Source organism: Cryptomeria japonica, unplaced genomic scaffold (assembly GCF_030272615.1).
Source record: "Cryptomeria japonica unplaced genomic scaffold, Sugi_1.0 HiC_scaffold_209, whole genome shotgun sequence".
Taxonomy (NCBI): Eukaryota; Viridiplantae; Streptophyta; class Pinopsida; order Cupressales; family Cupressaceae; genus Cryptomeria; species Cryptomeria japonica.
Genome location: NW_026729031.1, coordinates 200,792 through 218,160, shown reverse-complemented (window position 1 = coordinate 218,160; position 17,369 = coordinate 200,792). Strand labels below are relative to the sequence as shown.

The 17,369-nt window shown below is 60.7% G+C and overlaps 2 non-coding genes across 2 annotated transcripts; both read right to left on the bottom strand.

Annotated features, from left to right (window-relative positions):
- Positions 1 to 3,185: 3,185 nt before the first annotated feature.
- Positions 3,186 to 3,304, bottom strand: LOC131868540 (5S ribosomal RNA). Its single transcript, XR_009366990.1, has one exon. It is a non-coding gene; the product is annotated as a 5S ribosomal RNA (ribosomal RNA).
- Positions 3,305 to 11,108: 7,804 nt separating this feature from the next.
- LOC131868539 (5S ribosomal RNA) lies at positions 11,109 to 11,227 on the bottom strand. The gene has a single exon (XR_009366989.1). It is a non-coding gene; the product is annotated as a 5S ribosomal RNA (ribosomal RNA).
- Positions 11,228 to 17,369: the final 6,142 nt, after the last annotated feature.

Sequence of the window (17,369 nt, the reverse complement as noted above, 5' to 3'; positions counted from 1 at the left end):
CCTTTTTTTTCACTATCTTTCAAAACGGAAATTTTAAAATCTCATTTTTTTTTGCCTTTTTCTGGAAATTAGTGAAGGCAGCGCATCAAAGGTGCGCACCTCGCTGCCCACCACGGTGCGCAACGCCGGTGGGCACCCGGGAGTGCTTCGAAGTGTGCTCCAAGGTGCTGCGTGCACGTTGTCGGAGCCCGGTTTGCCCCGGGTGCGCACCTCGCGTGCACCTTCGTCGGGGTGGGCACCTTGGCTGGGTTTGCCCCGGCTGCGCTCCGAAGCGGGGTTATTGGAGCGCCGCCTCTTTTTTTGTCGGAGCGTTTGGTGGGGTTTCTCGCATTGGCTCTTCCGAGGCCCGGTTGCCACCCTGGCGCGCACGAAGTCGGAAGTAGGGTTAATTGCCCGGGTGCGCACCTTTGCCAGGGTGGGCACCTTACCTGGGCTGCGCACCAGGGCGGGCTCAAGATGGCACGCGCGTTCCGTTTTTTTCACTATCTTTCAAAACGGAAATTTTAAAATCTCCTTTTTTTTTTGCCTTTTCTGGAAATTAGTGAAGGCAGCGCATCAAAGGTGCGCACCTCGCTGCCCACCTTGGTGTGCTCTGAGGTGCGCACCCGGGAGCGCTACGAAGTGTGCTCCAAGGTGCGGCGTGCACGTTGTCGGAGCCCGGTTTGCCCCGGGTGCGCACCTCGCCTGCACCTTGGCCGGGGTGGGCACCTTGGCTGGGTTTGCCCAGGGTGCGCTCCGAAGCGGGGTTACTGGAGCGCCCCCTCTTTTTTTGTCAGAGCGTTTGGTGGGGTTTCTCGCATTGGCTCTTCCCAGGCCCGGTTGTTGGGTGCGCTCCCACCCTGGCGCGCGCGAAGTTGGAAGTTGGGTTAATTGCCCGGGCGCGCACCTTCGCCAGGGTGGGCACCTTGGTGCGCACACCTTGGCTGGGCTGCGCACCAGGGCGGGCTCAAGATGGCACCAGCATTCCCTTTTTCTCACTATCTTTCAAAACGGAAATTTTAAAATCTCGTTTTTTTTTTGCCTTTTATGGAAATTAGTGAAGGCATCGCATCAAAGGTGCGCACCTCGCTGCCCACCTTGGTGTGCTCCGAGGTGCCCACCACGGTGCGCAACGCCGGTGCGAACCCGGGAGCGCCCCGATGTGTGCTCCAAGGTGCGGCGTGCACGAAGTCGGACCCCGGTTTGCCCCGGGTGCGCACCTCGCGTGCACCTTGGTGCGCACACCTTGGCTGGGTTGCGCGGCCTGGTGGGCACCATGGTGCGCACCAAGGAGCGCTCCGAAGTGTGCTCCAAGGTGCGGCGTGCACGAAGTCGGAGCCCGGTTTGCCCCGGGTACGCACCTCGCGTGCACCTTCGCCGGGGTGGGCACCTCGGCTGGGTTGCGCGCCCTGGTGCGCACCAAGGAGCGCTCCGAAGTGTGCTCCAAGGTGCGGCGTGCACGAAGTCGGAGCCCGGTTTGCCCCGGGTGCGCACCTTCGCCGCGGTGCGCACCATGGCGTGCACGAAGTCGGAGCCCGGTTTGCCCCGGGTGCGCACCTCGCGTGCACCTTCGGCGGGGTTGCGCGCCCTGGTGGGCACCATGGTGCGCACCAAGGAGCGCTCCGAAGTGTGCTCCAAGGTGCGGCGTGCACGAAGTCGGAGCCCGGTTTGCCCCGGGTGCGCACCTCGCGTGCACCTTCGGCGGGGTTGCGCGCCCTGGTGGGCACCATGGTGCGCACCAAGGAGCGCTCCGAAGTGTGCTCCAAGGTGCGGCGTGCACGAAGTCGGAGCCCGGTTTGCCCCGGGTGCGCACCTCGCGTGCACCTTCGCCGCGGTGGGCACCATGGCGTGCACGAAGTCGGAGCCCGGTTTGCCCCGGGTGCGCACCTCGCGTGCACCTTCGCCGGGGTGGGCACCTCGGCTGGGTTGCGCGCCCTGGTGCGCACCAAGGAGCGCTCCGAAGTGTGCTCCAAGGTGCGGCGTGCACGAAGTCGGAGCCCGGTTTGCCCCGGGTGCGCACCTCGCGTGCACCTTCGCCAGGGTGGGCACCTCGGTGTGCTCCGAGGTGCGAACCCGAGAGCGCTCCAAGGTGCCCACGAAGTCGAAAGTCGGGTTAATTGCATTGTTTTCCCCGGGTGCGCTCCGAGGTGCGCAACATCGGCGCGCACCAAGGAGGGCTCCGAAGTGTGCTCCAAGGTGCGCACGATGGCGTGCACCTCTGGTGCGCACGATTCGGAGCTCGGTTTGACCGGGGTGCGCACACCTTGGCTGGGTTGCGCACCTTTTGTGCGCTCCAAGGTGCGCACGAAGTCGGAGCTCGGTTTGCCCCGGGTGCGCACCTTCGCCAGGGTGCGCACCTTGATGCGCACGCCTTGGCTGGGCTGCGCACCTTGGTGGGCGCCATGGTGCGCACCTTTCGTGCGCTCCAAGGTGCGCACGAAGTCGGAGCTCGGTTTGCCCCGGGTGCGCACCTTGGTGGGCGCCATGGTGCACTCCGAGGTGCCCAAGATTGGTGCGCACCAAGGAGCGCTCCGAAGTGCGCTCCAAGGTGCGCGCGAAGTCGAAAGTTGGGTTAATTGTCCGGTTTGCCTCGGGTGCGCACCTTGCGTGCACCTTCGCCAGGGTGGGCGCCTTGGTGCGCACACCTTGGCTGGGCTGCGCACACCTTGGCACCCGCGTTTCCTTCATTTTAAATTTTTTTTTTTTACAATCTCTCAAGTGGGAAATTCTATAATCTCAACTTTTTTTGCCTTTTCAGGAAACTTTTGAATGGAGCGCATCATTGGTGCGCTCCGAAGTGTGCTCCAAAGCTCTCTCCAGCTGCGTGCACCTGCCCCGGCCGCGCACCCGGCCCCGCCCAGCTTCGCTCACCTGTCCCGGGCGTCTGGTGCGGAACCTTAGAGTAAGAAACATCACCGTGCACCTTGGCCAACGTGCGCGACTCGACCGAGCGCGCACTGGCCGAGGTGCACACCGATTTCACCTGGGTGCGCGCGCAGCACCTCGGGCGCACCGGGGTGCGCGCACAACGCCCGGGTTGCACCGTGGCCTGTGTGCTCGGGGCGCCTCGGGTGCGCGCTCGGTGTCGCCCCCGCGCGCGCGGTAGTGCGGGCAGCGCACCCCGGCCCGGCCCGGCCCCGACGAGAACGCAAACGGGCAAAAGGTTTATTCAAATAGCATTGCGACGCCCGGCGAAAAACTAAAAAAGGGTGCAACACCGGGACTTCCCGGGAGGTCACCCATCCCAGTACTACTCCGGCCCAAGCGCGCTTAACTGCGGAGTTCTGATGGGATCCGGTGCACTAACGCTGGTATGATCGCACCCGTTATGAGCTTGTCGCAGTGTGTACTTAGCAAACCGCGACCCACGTGCGAATCCACCCCGGCCACCCACCCCCGTCGAGGTGCACACCCTCCCTCGCGAAGTGCGCCCCGTTCGCCAAGTGTGAGCCCTGCCTGGGTGCGCGCACCTTGCTAGGGCGTCGGGTGTGCACCCGGCCCGGCCTACGTGCGTGCACCTGGAGGGGGCGTCGTGTGCGTGCAGTGTCCCGTCTGCAACGCGGTGCCCACACACCACCTCGGGCGCAACGACCTGCGCTCACATGTGGGCCGAGTGCACCTTGGTGCATGTTCGGGGCGCCTCGGGTGCACGCTCGATCTTGCCCCGGTGCACCAAGGCGCTCGGTTTGCCCCGGGTGCGCACTTGGTGCAAGGTGGGCACCCAAAATAGGGATCAAGCACCAAAACACAAGTTTCGGGATGCAAAATGGGACCCAAGGACCACAAATGCGTTCCAAGACCCATGATGGGTCCACGAGAACAAAAATGTGTTCCGAGACTTAATAAACAAATATTGGGTTTTAGGAGAAGAAACATGCTCTGATGCCCAAAACGAGAATCGACCCCGAAAAGGCCACAGGCCAAAAGTGGGATGCGAGACAAAAAAAAATGGGACCCGAGGACCAAAATTGGGTTCCCAGGTCGAAGACAGGGCAACCGGACAAGAAACGACCTCTAAGGCTCGAAATGAGTCCCGGCGACTAAAACTTGACAAGAAGCACCCATCAGGCACCCAACTCGACACCCATGGGATGCCGACCCACCCGGGCTTCCACCTAGCACACCTTGGCACCCACCCACCCTCGCACCCAACCTCGCACCCAACTTAGCACCTTTGAACCCACATTGGCACTCACCCTGACCCTGGCACCTTGGAACCCACATTGGCACTCACCTTGACCCTGGCACCCACCTTTGCACTCACCTTGGGACCCACCCTGGCTCCCACCTCGGCACCCACCCAGACACCCACCTTGGTTCCTTGGCACCCACCTTGGATCCTTGGCACCCACCCCGACACCCACCTTGGCACGCAACTTGGCTACTTGCCACCCATCTTGGCTCCTTGACGCCCACCCCGACAACCACCCCGTGACCTACCCTGGCTAGGGTTGGTGCACACCCACCCTGGTGCCCACCTTGGCACCCACCCTATGACCCACCTTGGCACGCACCTTAGTACCCACCCCGTTACCCACCCTAGGACCCACCCCGTGACCCACCTTGGCCAGGGTGGGTGCCTTGGTGCGCACAACTTGCCTGGGCTGCACACCAGGGCGGGCTCAAGATGGCACCCGCGTTCCGTTTTTTTCACTATCTTTCAAAACGGAAATTTTAAAATCTCATTTTTTTCTTTTTTTTGCCTTTTCTGGAAATTAGTGAAGGCAGCGCATCAAAGGTGCGCAATGCTGGTGCGAACCCGGGAGCGCTCCGATGTGTGCTCCAAGGTGCGGCGTGCACGAAGTCCGAGCCCGGTTTGCCCCGGGTGCGCACCTCGCGTGCACCTTCGCCGGGGTGAGCACCTTGGCTGGGTTGCGCGCCCTGGTGCGTACCAAGGAGCGCTCTGAAGTGTGCTCCAAGGTGCGGCGTGCACGAAGTCGGAGCCCGGTTTGCCCCGGGTGTGCACCTCGGGTGCGCACCTCGCGTGCACCTTCGCTGCGGTGGGCACCTTGGCTGGGTTGCGCGCCTTGGTGGGCACCATGCAGTGCACGAAGTCGGAGCCCGGTTTGCCCCGGGCGCGCACCTCCGCCAGGGTGGGCACCTTGGTGCGCACAACTTGCCTGGGCTGCGCACCAGGAAGGGCTCAAGATGGCACCCGCGTTCCGTTTTTTTCACTATCTTTCAGAACGGAAATTTTAAAATATCGTTTTTTTTTGCCTTTTCTGGAAATTAGTGAAGGCAGCGCATCAAAGGTGCGCAACGCTGGTGCGAACCTGGGAGCGCTCCGATGTGTGCTCCAAGGTGCGGCGTGCACAAAGTCGGAGCCCGGTTTGCCCCGGGTGCGCCCTGGTGGGCACCATGGTGCGCACCAAGGAGCGCTCCGAAGTGTGCTCCAAGGTGCGGCCTGCACGAAGTCGGAGCCCGGTTTGCCCCGGGTGTGCACCTCGGGTGGGCACCTTGGTGCGCATGCCTTGCCTGGGCTGCGCACCAGGGCGGGCTCAAGATGGCACCCGCGTTCCTTTTTTTTCACTATCTTTCAAAACGGAAATTTTAAAATCTCATTTTTTTTTGCCTTTTTCTGGAAATTAGTGAAGGCAGCGCATCAAAGGTGCGCACCTCGCTGCCCACCACGGTGCGCAACGCCGGTGGGCACCCGGGAGTGCTTCGAAGTGTGCTCCAAGGTGTTGCGTGCACGTTGTCGGAGCCCGGTTTGCCCCGGGTGCGCACCTCGCGTGCACCTTCGTCGGGGTGGGCACCTTGGCTTGGTTTGCCCCGGCTGCGCTCCGAAGCGGGGTTATTGGAGCGCCGCCTCTTTTTTTGTCGGAGCGTTTGGTGGGGTTTCTCGCATTGGCTCTTCCGAGGCCCGGTTGCCACCCTGGCGCGCACGAAGTCGGAAGTAGGGTTAATTGCCCGGGTGCGCACCTTTGCCAGGGTGGCACCTTACCTGGGCTGCGCACCAGGGCGGGCTCAAGATGGCACGCGCGTTCCGTTTTTTTCACTATCTTTCAAAACGGAAATTTTAAAATCTCCTTTTTTTTTTGCCTTTTCTGGAAATTAGTGAAGGCAGCGCATCAAAGGTGCGCACCTCGCTGCCCACCTTGGTGTGCTCTGAGGTGCGCACCCGGGAGCGCTACGAAGTGTGCTCCAAGGTGCGGCGTGCACGTTGTCGGAGCCCGGTTTGCCCCGGGTGCGCACCTCGCCTGCACCTTGGCCGGGGTGGGCACCTTGGCTGGGTTTGCCCAGGGTGCGCTCCGAAGCGGGGTTACTGGAGCGCCCCCTCTTTTTTTGTCAGAGAGTTTGGTGGGGTTTCTCGCATTGGCTCTTCCCAGGCCCGGTTGTTGGGTGCGCTCCCACCCTGGCGCGCGCGAAGTTGGAAGTTGGGTTAATTGCCCGGGCGCGCACCTTCGCCAGGGTGGGCACCTTGGTGCGCAAACCTTGGCTGGGCTGCGCACCAGGGCGGGCTCAAGATGGCACCAGCATTCCCTTTTTCTCACTATCTTTCAAAACGGAAATTTTAAAATCTCGTTTTTTTTTTGCCTTTTATGGAAATTAGTGAAGGCATCGCATCAAAGGTGCGCACCTCGCTGCCCACCTTGGTGTGCTCCGAGGTGCCCACCACGGTGCGCAACGCCGGTGCGAACCCGGGAGCGCCCCGATGTGTGCTCCAAGGTGCGGCGTGCACGAAGTCGGACCCCGGTTTGCCCCGGGTGCGCACCTCGCGTGCACCTTGGTGCGCACACCTTGGCTGGGTTGCGCGGCCTGGTGGGCACCATGGTGCGCACCAAGGAGCGCTCCGAAGTGTGCTCCAAGGTGCGGCGTGCACGAAGTCGGAGCCCGGTTTGCCCCGGGTGCGCACCTTCGCCGCGGTGGGCACCATGGCGTGCACGAAGTCGGAGCCCGGTTTGCCCCGGGTGCGCACCTCGCGTGCACCTTCACCGGGGTGGGCACCTCGGCTGGGTTGCGCGCCCTGGTGCGCACCAAGGAGCGCTCTGAAGTGTGCTCCAAGGTGCGGCGTGCACGAAGTCGGAGCCCGGTTTGCCCCGGGTGTGCACCTCGCGTGCACCTTCGCTGCGGTGGGCACCTTGGCTGGGTTGCGCGCCTTGGTGGGCACCATGCAGTGCACGAAGTCGGAGCCCGGTTTGCCCCGGGCGCGCACCTCCGCCAGGGTGGGCACCTTGGTGCGCACAACTTGCCTGGGCTGCGCACCAGGAAGGGCTCAAGATGGCACCCGCGTTCCGTTTTTTTCACTATCTTTCAGAACGGAAATTTTAAAATATCGTTTTTTTTTGCCTTTTCTGGAAATTAGTGAAGGCAGCGCATCAAAGGTGCGCAACGCTGGTGCGAACCTGGGAGCGCTCCGATGTGTGCTCCAAGGTGCGGCGTGCACGAAGTCGGACCCCGGTTTGCCCCGGGTGCGCACCTCGCGTGCACCTTGGTGCGCACACCTTGGCTGGGTTGCGCGCCCTGGTGGGCACCATGGTGCGCACCAAGGAGCGCTCCGAAGTGTGCTCCAAGGTGCGGCGTGCACGAAGTCGGAGCCCGGTTTGCCCCGGGTGCGCACCTCGCGTGCACCTTCGCCGCGGTGGGCACCATGGCGTGCACGAAGTCGGAGCCCGGTTTGCCCCGGGTGCGCACCTCGCGTGCACCTTCGCCGGGGTGGGCACCTTGGTGTGCAGACCTTGGCTGGGTTGCGCGCCCTGGTGGGCACCATGGTGCGCACCAAGGAGCGCTCCGAAGTGTGCTCCAAGGTGCGGCCTGCACGAAGTCGGAGCCCGGTTTGCCCCGGGTGTGCACCTCGGGTGGGCACCTTGGTGCGCATGCCTTGCCTGGGCTGCGCACCAGGGCGGGCTCAAGATGGCACCCGCGTTCCTTTTTTTTCACTATCTTTCAAAACGGAAATTTTAAAATCTCATTTTTTTTTGCCTTTTTCTGGAAATTAGTGAAGGCAGCGCATCAAAGGTGCGCACCTCGCTGCCCACCACGGTGCGCAACGCCGGTGGGCACCCGGGAGTGCTTCGAAGTGTGCTCCAAGGTGCTGCGTGCACGTTGTCGGAGCCCGGTTTGCCCCGGGTGCGCACCTCGCGTGCACCTTCGTCGGGGTGGGCACCTTGGCTGGGTTTGCCCCGGCTGCGCTCCGAAGCGGGGTTATTGGAGCGCCGCCTCTTTTTTTGTCGGAGCGTTTGGTGGGGTTTCTCGCATTGGCTCTTCCGAGGCCCGGTTGCCACCCTGGCGCGCACGAAGTCGGAAGTAGGGTTAATTGCCCGGGTGCGCACCTTTGCCAGGGTGGGCACCTTACCTGGGCTGCGCACCAGGGCGGGCTCAAGATGGCACGCGCGTTCCGTTTTTTTCACTATCTTTCAAAACGGAAATTTTAAAATCTCCTTTTTTTTTTGCCTTTTCTGGAAATTAGTGAAGGCAGCGCATCAAAGGTGCGCACCTCGCTGCCCACCTTGGTGTGCTCTGAGGTGCGCACCCGGGAGCGCTACGAAGTGTGCTCCAAGGTGCGGCGTGCACGTTGTCGGAGCCCGGTTTGCCCCGGGTGCGCACCTCGCCTGCACCTTGGCCGGGGTGGGCACCTTGGCTGGGTTTGCCCAGGGTGCGCTCCGAAGCGGGGTTACTGGAGCGCCCCCTCTTTTTTTGTCAGAGCGTTTGGTGGGGTTTCTCGCATTGGCTCTTCCCAGGCCCGGTTGTTGGGTGCGCTCCCACCCTGGCGCGCGCGAAGTTGGAAGTTGGGTTAATTGCCCGGGCGCGCACCTTCGCCAGGGTGGGCACCTTGGTGCGCACACCTTGGCTGGGCTGCGCACCAGGGCGGGCTCAAGATGGCACCAGCATTCCCTTTTTCTCACTATCTTTCAAAACGGAAATTTTAAAATCTCGTTTTTTTTTTGCCTTTTATGGAAATTAGTGAAGGCATCGCATCAAAGGTGCGCACCTCGCTGCCCACCTTGGTGTGCTCCGAGGTGCCCACCACGGTGCGCAACGCCGGTGCGAACCCGGGAGCGCCCCGATGTGTGCTCCAAGGTGCGGCGTGCACGAAGTCGGACCCCGGTTTGCCCCGGGTGCGCACCTCGCGTGCACCTTGGTGCGCACACCTTGGCTGGGTTGCGCGGCCTGGTGGGCACCATGGTGCGCACCAAGGAGCGCTCCGAAGTGTGCTCCAAGGTGCGGCGTGCACGAAGTCGGAGCCCGGTTTGCCCCGGGTACGCACCTCGCGTGCACCTTCGCCGGGGTGGGCACCTCGGCTGGGTTGCGCGCCCTGGTGCGCACCAAGGAGCGCTCCGAAGTGTGCTCCAAGGTGCGGCGTGCACGAAGTCGGAGCCCGGTTTGCCCCGGGTGCGCACCTTCGCCGCGGTGCGCACCATGGCGTGCACGAAGTCGGAGCCCGGTTTGCCCCGGGTGCGCACCTCGCGTGCACCTTCGGCGGGGTTGCGCGCCCTGGTGGGCACCATGGTGCGCACCAAGGAGCGCTCCGAAGTGTGCTCCAAGGTGCGGCGTGCACGAAGTCGGAGCCCGGTTTGCCCCGGGTGCGCACCTCGCGTGCACCTTCGGCGGGGTTGCGCGCCCTGGTGGGCACCATGGTGCGCACCAAGGAGCGCTCCGAAGTGTGCTCCAAGGTGCGGCGTGCACGAAGTCGGAGCCCGGTTTGCCCCGGGTGCGCACCTCGCGTGCACCTTCGCCGCGGTGGGCACCATGGCGTGCACGAAGTCGGAGCCCGGTTTGCCCCGGGTGCGCACCTCGCGTGCACCTTCGCCGGGGTGGGCACCTCGGCTGGGTTGCGCGCCCTGGTGCGCACCAAGGAGCGCTCCGAAGTGTGCTCCAAGGTGCGGCGTGCACGAAGTCGGAGCCCGGTTTGCCCCGGGTGCGCACCTCGCGTGCACCTTCGCCAGGGTGGGCACCTCGGTGCGCACACCTTCTCAATGTTTTCTTGCCTTTTCTGGAAATTGGTGAAGGCAGCGCATCAAAGGTGCGCACCTCGGTGTGCTCCGAGGTGCGAACCCGAGAGCGCTCCGAGGTGCCCACGAAGTCGAAAGTCGGGTTAATTGCATTGTTTTCCCCGGGTGCGCTCCGAGGTGCGCAACATCGGCGCGCACCAAGGAGGGCTCCGAAGTGTGCTCCAAGGTGCGCACGATGGCGTGCACCTCTGGTGCGCACGATTCGGAGCTCGGTTTGACCGGGGTGCGCACACCTTGGCTGGGTTGCGCACCTTTTGTGCGCTCCAAGGTGCGCACGAAGTCGGAGCTCGGTTTGCCCCGGGTGCGCACCTTCGCCAGGGTGCGCACCTTGATGCGCACGCCTTGGCTGGGCTGCGCACCTTGGTGGGCGCCATGGTGCGCACCTTTCGTGCGCTCCAAGGTGCGCACGAAGTCGGAGCTCGGTTTGCCCCGGGTGCGCACCTTGGTGGGCGCCATGGTGCACTCCGAGGTGCCCAAGATTGGTGCGCACCAAGGAGCGCTCCGAAGTGCGCTCCAAGGTGCGCGCGAAGTCGAAAGTTGGGTTAATTGTCCGGTTTGCCTCGGGTGCGCACCTTGCGTGCACCTTCGCCAGGGTGGGCGCCTTGGTGCGCACACCTTGGCTGGGCTGCGCACACCTTGGCACCCGCGTTTCCTTCATTTTAAATTTTTTTTTTTTACAATCTCTCAAGTGGGAAATTCTATAATCTCAACTTTTTTTGCCTTTTCAGGAAACTTTTGAATGGAGCGCATCATTGGTGCGCTCCGAAGTGTGCTCCAAAGCTCTCTCCAGCTGCGTGCACCTGCCCCGGCCGCGCACCCGGCCCCGCCCAGCTTCGCTCACCTGTCCCGGGCGTCTGGTGCGGAACCTTAGAGTAAGAAACATCACCGTGCACCTTGGCCAACGTGCGCGACTCGACCGAGCGCGCACTGGCCGAGGTGCACACCGATTTCACCTGGGTGCGCGCGCAGCACCTCGGGCGCACCGGGGTGCGCGCACAACGCCCGGGTTGCACCGTGGCCTGTGTGCTCGGGGCGCCTCGGGTGCGCGCTCGGTGTCGCCCCCGCGCGCGCGGTAGTGCGGGCAGCGCACCCCGGCCCGGCCCGGCCCCGACGAGAACGCAAACGGGCAAAAGGTTTATTCAAATAGCATTGCGACGCCCGGCGAAAAACTAAAAAAGGGTGCAACACCGGGACTTCCCGGGAGGTCACCCATCCCAGTACTACTCCGGCCCAAGCGCGCTTAACTGCGGAGTTCTGATGGGATCCGGTGCACTAACGCTGGTATGATCGCACCCGTTATGAGCTTGTCGCAGTGTGTACTTAGCAAACCGCGACCCACGTGCGAATCCACCCCGGCCACCCACCCCCGTCGAGGTGCACACCCTCCCTCGCGAAGTGCGCCCCGTTCGCCAAGTGTGAGCCCTGCCCGGGTGCGCGCACCTTGCTAGGGCGTCGGGTGTGCACCCGGCCCGGCCTACGTGCGTGCACCTGGAGGGGGCGTCGTGTGCGTGCAGTGTCCCGTCTGCAACGCGGTGCCCACACACCACCTCGGGCGCAACGACCTGCGCTCACATGTGGGCCGAGTGCACCTTGGTGCATGTTCGGGGCGCCTCGGGTGCACGCTCGATCTTGCCCCGGTGCACCAAGGCGCTCGGTTTGCCCCGGGTGCGCACTTGGTGCAAGGTGGGCACCCAAAATAGGGATCAAGCACCAAAACACAAGTTTCGGGATGCAAAATGGGACCCAAGGACCACAAATGCGTTCCAAGACCCATGATGGGTCCACGAGAACAAAAATGTGTTCCGAGACTTAATAAACAAATATTGGGTTTTAGGAGAAGAAACATGCTCTGATGCCCAAAACGAGAATCGACCCCGAAAAGGCCACAGGCCAAAAGTGGGATGCGAGACAAAAAAAAATGGGACCCGAGGACCAAAATTGGGTTCCCAGGTCGAAGACAGGGCAACCGGACAAGAAACGACCTCTAAGGCTCGAAATGAGTCCCGACGACTAAAACTTGACAAGAAGCACCCATCAGGCACCCAACTCGACACCCATGGGATGCCGACCCACCCGGGCTTCCACCTAGCACACCTTGGCACCCACCCACCCTCGCACCCAACCTCGCACCCAACTTAGCACCTTTGAACCCACATTGGCACTCACCCTGACCCTGGCACCTTGGAACCCACATTGGCACTCACCTTGACCCTGGCACCCACCTTTGCACTCACCTTGGGACCCACCCTGGCTCCCACCTCGGCACCCACCCAGACACCCACCTTGGTTCCTTGGCACCCACCTTGGATCCTTGGCACCCACCCCGACACCCACCTTGGCACGCAACTTGGCTACTTGCCACCCACCTTGGCTCCTTGACGCCCACCCCGACAACCACCCCGTGACCTACCCTGGCTAGGGTTGGTGCACACCCACCCTGGTGCCCACCTTGGCACCCACCCTATGACCCACCTTGGCACGCACCTTAGTACCCACCCCGTTACCCACCCTAGGACCCACCCCGTGACCCACCTTGGCCAGGGTGGGTGCACCCACCCTGGTGCCCACCTTGGCACCCACCCATCCTAGCACCCAGCCTGTGACCGGGCTTGGAACCCAACCTTGCACCCGCACCCGTCTTGGCCAGTGTGGGTGCGCACCCATCCTGGCACCCACGTTGTGACACACCCTTTAACCCACGCACCCTAGCACCCACGTTGGCACCCACCTTGGAACCCAACCTAGCAACTTGGCACCCACCCCGTGACCCACCTTGGCATCCACCATAGCAGTCGCCGACTTGGCACCCACCTCGGCACCCACCTTGACACTTGTGGACCCACCTTGCCACTCACCCTAGCATCGACCCATCCTAGCACCCACCCTGGCACCTTTGCACCCTAGCACTCACCCATCCTAGCACCTAACCTGTGACCCACCTTGACACTCACCCTCGCACCCACCTTGGAACCCAACCTAGCACCCACCCACCCTGACACCAACCCTAGCACCTACCCACCCTTGCACCCACCCTGTGACCCATCTTGGCACCCACCCATCCTACCACTCAACCTATCACCCACCTTCTCACCCACCTTGGCATCCACCTTAGCACCCACCCACACTGGCACCTTGGCACCCACCTCGGGCAAGGTGGGTGCACACCCACCCTGGCACCCAATTTAGAACCCACCGAGCATGTTACCCACCTTGGCACCCACATTGCAGCCCACCCTAGTACCCACCCTATGACCCACATTGGCATCCACACCCTAGCACCCAGGCACCTCGACACCCGCCTTGACACCCACCCTAGCACTGAACCTGTGACCCACCTTGGAACTCACCCTAGAACCCACCCACCCTGTGAACCACCTTGGCATCCACCTTAGCACCCACCCACCTTGGCACCCACTCTAGCACTCACCCATCCTAACACCCAACTTGTTACCCACCTTGGCACCCGCCCTCGCGTCCACCTTGAAACCCACCCTAGCACCCACCCACGCAGGAGCCCACCTTGGCACCCAACCTAACACCCACGCATCCTGGCACCCAACTTGTGACCCACCTTGGAACCCACCCTAGTACCCACCTTTGAACCCACTATATCACCAACCCACCTTGGCACCCACCCTATGACCCTCTTTGGAATCCACCCTAGCACGCACCCACCCTGGCACCCACCATGGAGCGCACCCTAGCACCCACCCACCTCGGCACGCACCTCAACACCCACCTTGGTGTGCGCACTGCGCCAACCTCTCAAAGACCCTATGTGGTGCGCTCCAAAGTGTACACCTTTGGTGCGCTCCAAGGTGCGCACCTTTGGTGCACACCGAGGTGCACACCAAAGTGTGCACCGAGGTGAGCACCAAAGTGCACTCCAGGGTGCACACCAAGGCGTGCACCTTTGGTGCGGTCAATGCAAACGAATTCGGAAGTTGGGGTCGATGTCCTAATCGCTGCTGCAGACTACACGTATGAGAATCGGACAAATAGCTTTATATAGGGGAGGTGTTGCGTTTGATGGGTCGACTCCCCTGGTTGTGTGCACTGCACCAACTTCAAAGACCCTGTCTTGTTTAAGAAGTCAAAAGTTGGGGTGGATGTCCTAATCATTGCTGCAGTCTACGCATGTATGAGAATCAGACAAATAGCTTATATAGGGGAGGTGTTGCATTCGGTGGGTTGACTCCCCTGGTTGTGCGCACTGCGCCAACCTCAAAGACCCCGCATAGCAGAAGAAGTCGGAAGTCGGATTTTGGTGAGCACCAAGGCGTGCACCTTTGGTGCGGTCAACGCAGACGAATTCAGAAGTTGGGGTGGATGTCCTAATCGTTGTTGCAGGCTACACATGTATGAGAATCAGACAAATAGCTTATATAGGGGAGGTGTTGGGTTTGATGGGTCAACTCCCTTGGTTGTGCGCATTACGCCAACCTCAAAGACCTTGTTTTCGTTAAGAAGTCAAAAGTTGGGGTCAATGTCCTAATGGCTCCTGCAGGCTACACATGTATGAGAATCGGACAAATAGCTTATATAGGGGAGGTGTTGGGTTTGATGGGTCGACTCCCCTGGTTGTGCGCATTACGTCAACCTCAAAGACCTTGTTTTCGTTAAGAAGTCAAAAGTTGGGGTCGATGTCCTAATTGCTCCTGTAGACTACACATGTATGAGAATCAGACAAATAGCTTATATAGGGGAGGTGTTGGGTTTGATGGGTTGACTCCCCTAGTTGTTCGCATTACACCAACCTCAAAGACCTTGTTTTCGTTTAGAAGCCGAAAGTTGGGGTCGATGTCCTAATTGCTCCTGCAGGCTACGCATGTATGAGAATCAGACAAATAGCTTATATAGGGGAGGTGTTGGGTTTGATGGGTCGACTCCCCTGGTTGTGCGCATTGCGCCAACCTCAAAGACCCTGCATTGCGGATGAAGTCGAAAGTCAGAGTTTGGTGTGCTACAAGGTGTGGTCGAAGGTGCTCACCTAGGTGTGCACCTTTGGAGCACAGGAAAAGTGCCCTCCAAAAGTGCGCACCTTTGGAGTGCACAAAAGTGCCCTCCAAAAGTGCGCACCTTTGGAGCGCAGAAAAGTGCCCTCCAAAAAGTGCCCTCCAAAAGTGCGCACCTTTGGAGCGCAGAAAAGTGCCCTCCAAAAAGTGCCCTCCAAAAGTGCGCACCTTTGGAGCGCAGAAAAGTGCCCTCCAAAAAGTGCCCTCCAAAAGTGCGCACCTTTGGAGCGCAGAAAAGTGCCCTCCAAAAAGTGCCCTCCAAAAGTGCGCACCTTTGGAGCGCAGAAAAGTGCCCTCCAAAAAGTGCCCTCCAAAAGTGCGCACCTTTGGAGCGCAGAAAAGTGCCCTCCAAAAAGTGCCCTCCAAAAGTGCGCACCTTTGGAGCGCAGAAAAGTGCCCTCCAAAAAGTGCCCTCCAAAAGTGCGCACCTTTGGAGCGCAGAAAAGTGCCCTCCAAAAAGTGCCCTCCAAAAGTGCGCACCTTTGGAGCGCAGAAAAGTGCCCTCCAAAAAGTGCCCTCCAAAAGTGCGCACCTTTGGAGCGCAGAAAAGTGCCCTCCAAAAAGTGCCCTCCAAAAGTGCGCACCTTTGGAGCGCAGAAAAGTGCCCTCCAAAAAGTGCCCTCCAAAAGTGCGCACCTTTGGAGCGCAGAAAAGTGCCCTCCAAAAGTGCGCACCTTTGGAGCGCACAAAAGTGCCCTCCAAAAGTGCGCACTTTTGGTGCGCACCAAGGCGCTGGTTCGGTCGTTGCAGGCGAGTTCGGAAGTTGGGGTCGATGTCCTGAGCGGAGGTGCAAACTACACAGGTGTCGGAATCGGACAAATAGCTTATATAGGGGAGGTGTATGCTTCGATGGGTCGACTCCCCAGGTTGAGCGCACCGCGCCAACCTCAAAGACCCTACGGTATGGATGAAGTCGGAAGTTGGGTCCGATGACCGATTCGATTAGTAGGTATGCTCATGAGGTCGGAATTTGGGTCCGATGACCTGCCATGTGCAGGAAGGCGAATGTTGACACTGTGCGTTGCAAGGTGCACACCAAGGCACTGGTGCGGTCTTTTTAGTCGAGTTCGGAAGTTGGGGTCGATGTCCTGATCGGAGGTGCAAGCTACACAGGTGTGGGAATCGGACAAATAGCTTATATAGGGGAGGTGTATGCTTCGTTGGGTCGACTCCCCGGGTTGAGCGCACCGCGCCAACCTCAAAGACCCTACGGTATGGATGAAGTCGGAAGTTGGGTCCGATGACCGATTCGATATGTAGGCATACTCGCGAGGTCGGAATTTGGGTCCGATGACCTGCCACGTGCAGGAAGGCGAATGTTGGCACTGTGCGTTGCAAGGTGCGCACCAAGGCGCTGGTTCGGTCGTTGGAGGCGAGTTCGGAAGTTGGGGTCGATGTCTTGATCGGAGGTGCAAACTACACAGGTGTGGGAATCGGACAAATAGCTTATATAGGGGAGGTGTATGCTTCGTTGGGTCGACTCCCCGGGTTGAGCGCACCGCGCCAACCTCAAAGACCCTACGGTATGGATGAAGTCGGAAGTTGGGTCCGATGACCGATTCGATATGTAGGCATACTCGCGAGGTCGGAATTTGGGTCCGATGACCTGCCATGTGCAGGAAGGCGAATGTTGGGACTGTGCGTCGCAAGGTGCGCACCAAGGCGCTGGTGCCGTCGTTGCAGTCGAGTTCGGAAGTTGGGGTCGATGTCCTGGTCAGAGGTGCAAACTACACAGGTGTGGGAATCGGACAAATAGCTTATATAGGGGAGGTGTATGCTTCGATGGGTCGACTCCCTGGGTTGAGCGCACCGCGCCAACCTCAAAGACCCTACAGTATGGATGAAGTCGGAAGTTGGGTCCGATGACCGATTCGATACGTAGGCATATTGGCGAGGTCTGAATTTGTGTCCGATGACCTGCCATGCGCAGGAAGGCGGAATTTGGGTCCGATGACCGAGTTGATGGCGTGCCATGCGCAGAAAGGCGGAATTTGGGTCCGATGACCGAGTTGATGTTGATGGCCCGCCATGCACAGGAAGGCGGAATTTGGGTCCGATGACCGATTTGAAGGCGTGCCATACGCAAAAAGGCGGAGTTTGGGTCCGATGACCGAGTTGATATTGATGGCCCGCCATGCGCAGGAAGGCGGAATTTGGGTCCGATGACCTGACATACGCATGGAGTCCGACTCGGGGGCCGATGTTCGATTCGATGACTTGCATTGTGGGTAAAGTCGGAAGTTGTGGTCTTTGACCCGATTCGATGACCAGACTTCGGCTGCTTGAGAATCGGACAAATAACTTATATAGGGGAGGTAGTGTTCTCGAGCATCCTCCCCCCGTGCCCGTTTATGTCGATTGATGCTGGTGCTCGACTGGTTGGAGCGCTCGGATGCAAAAATCTTGCACCAGGATTTATCGA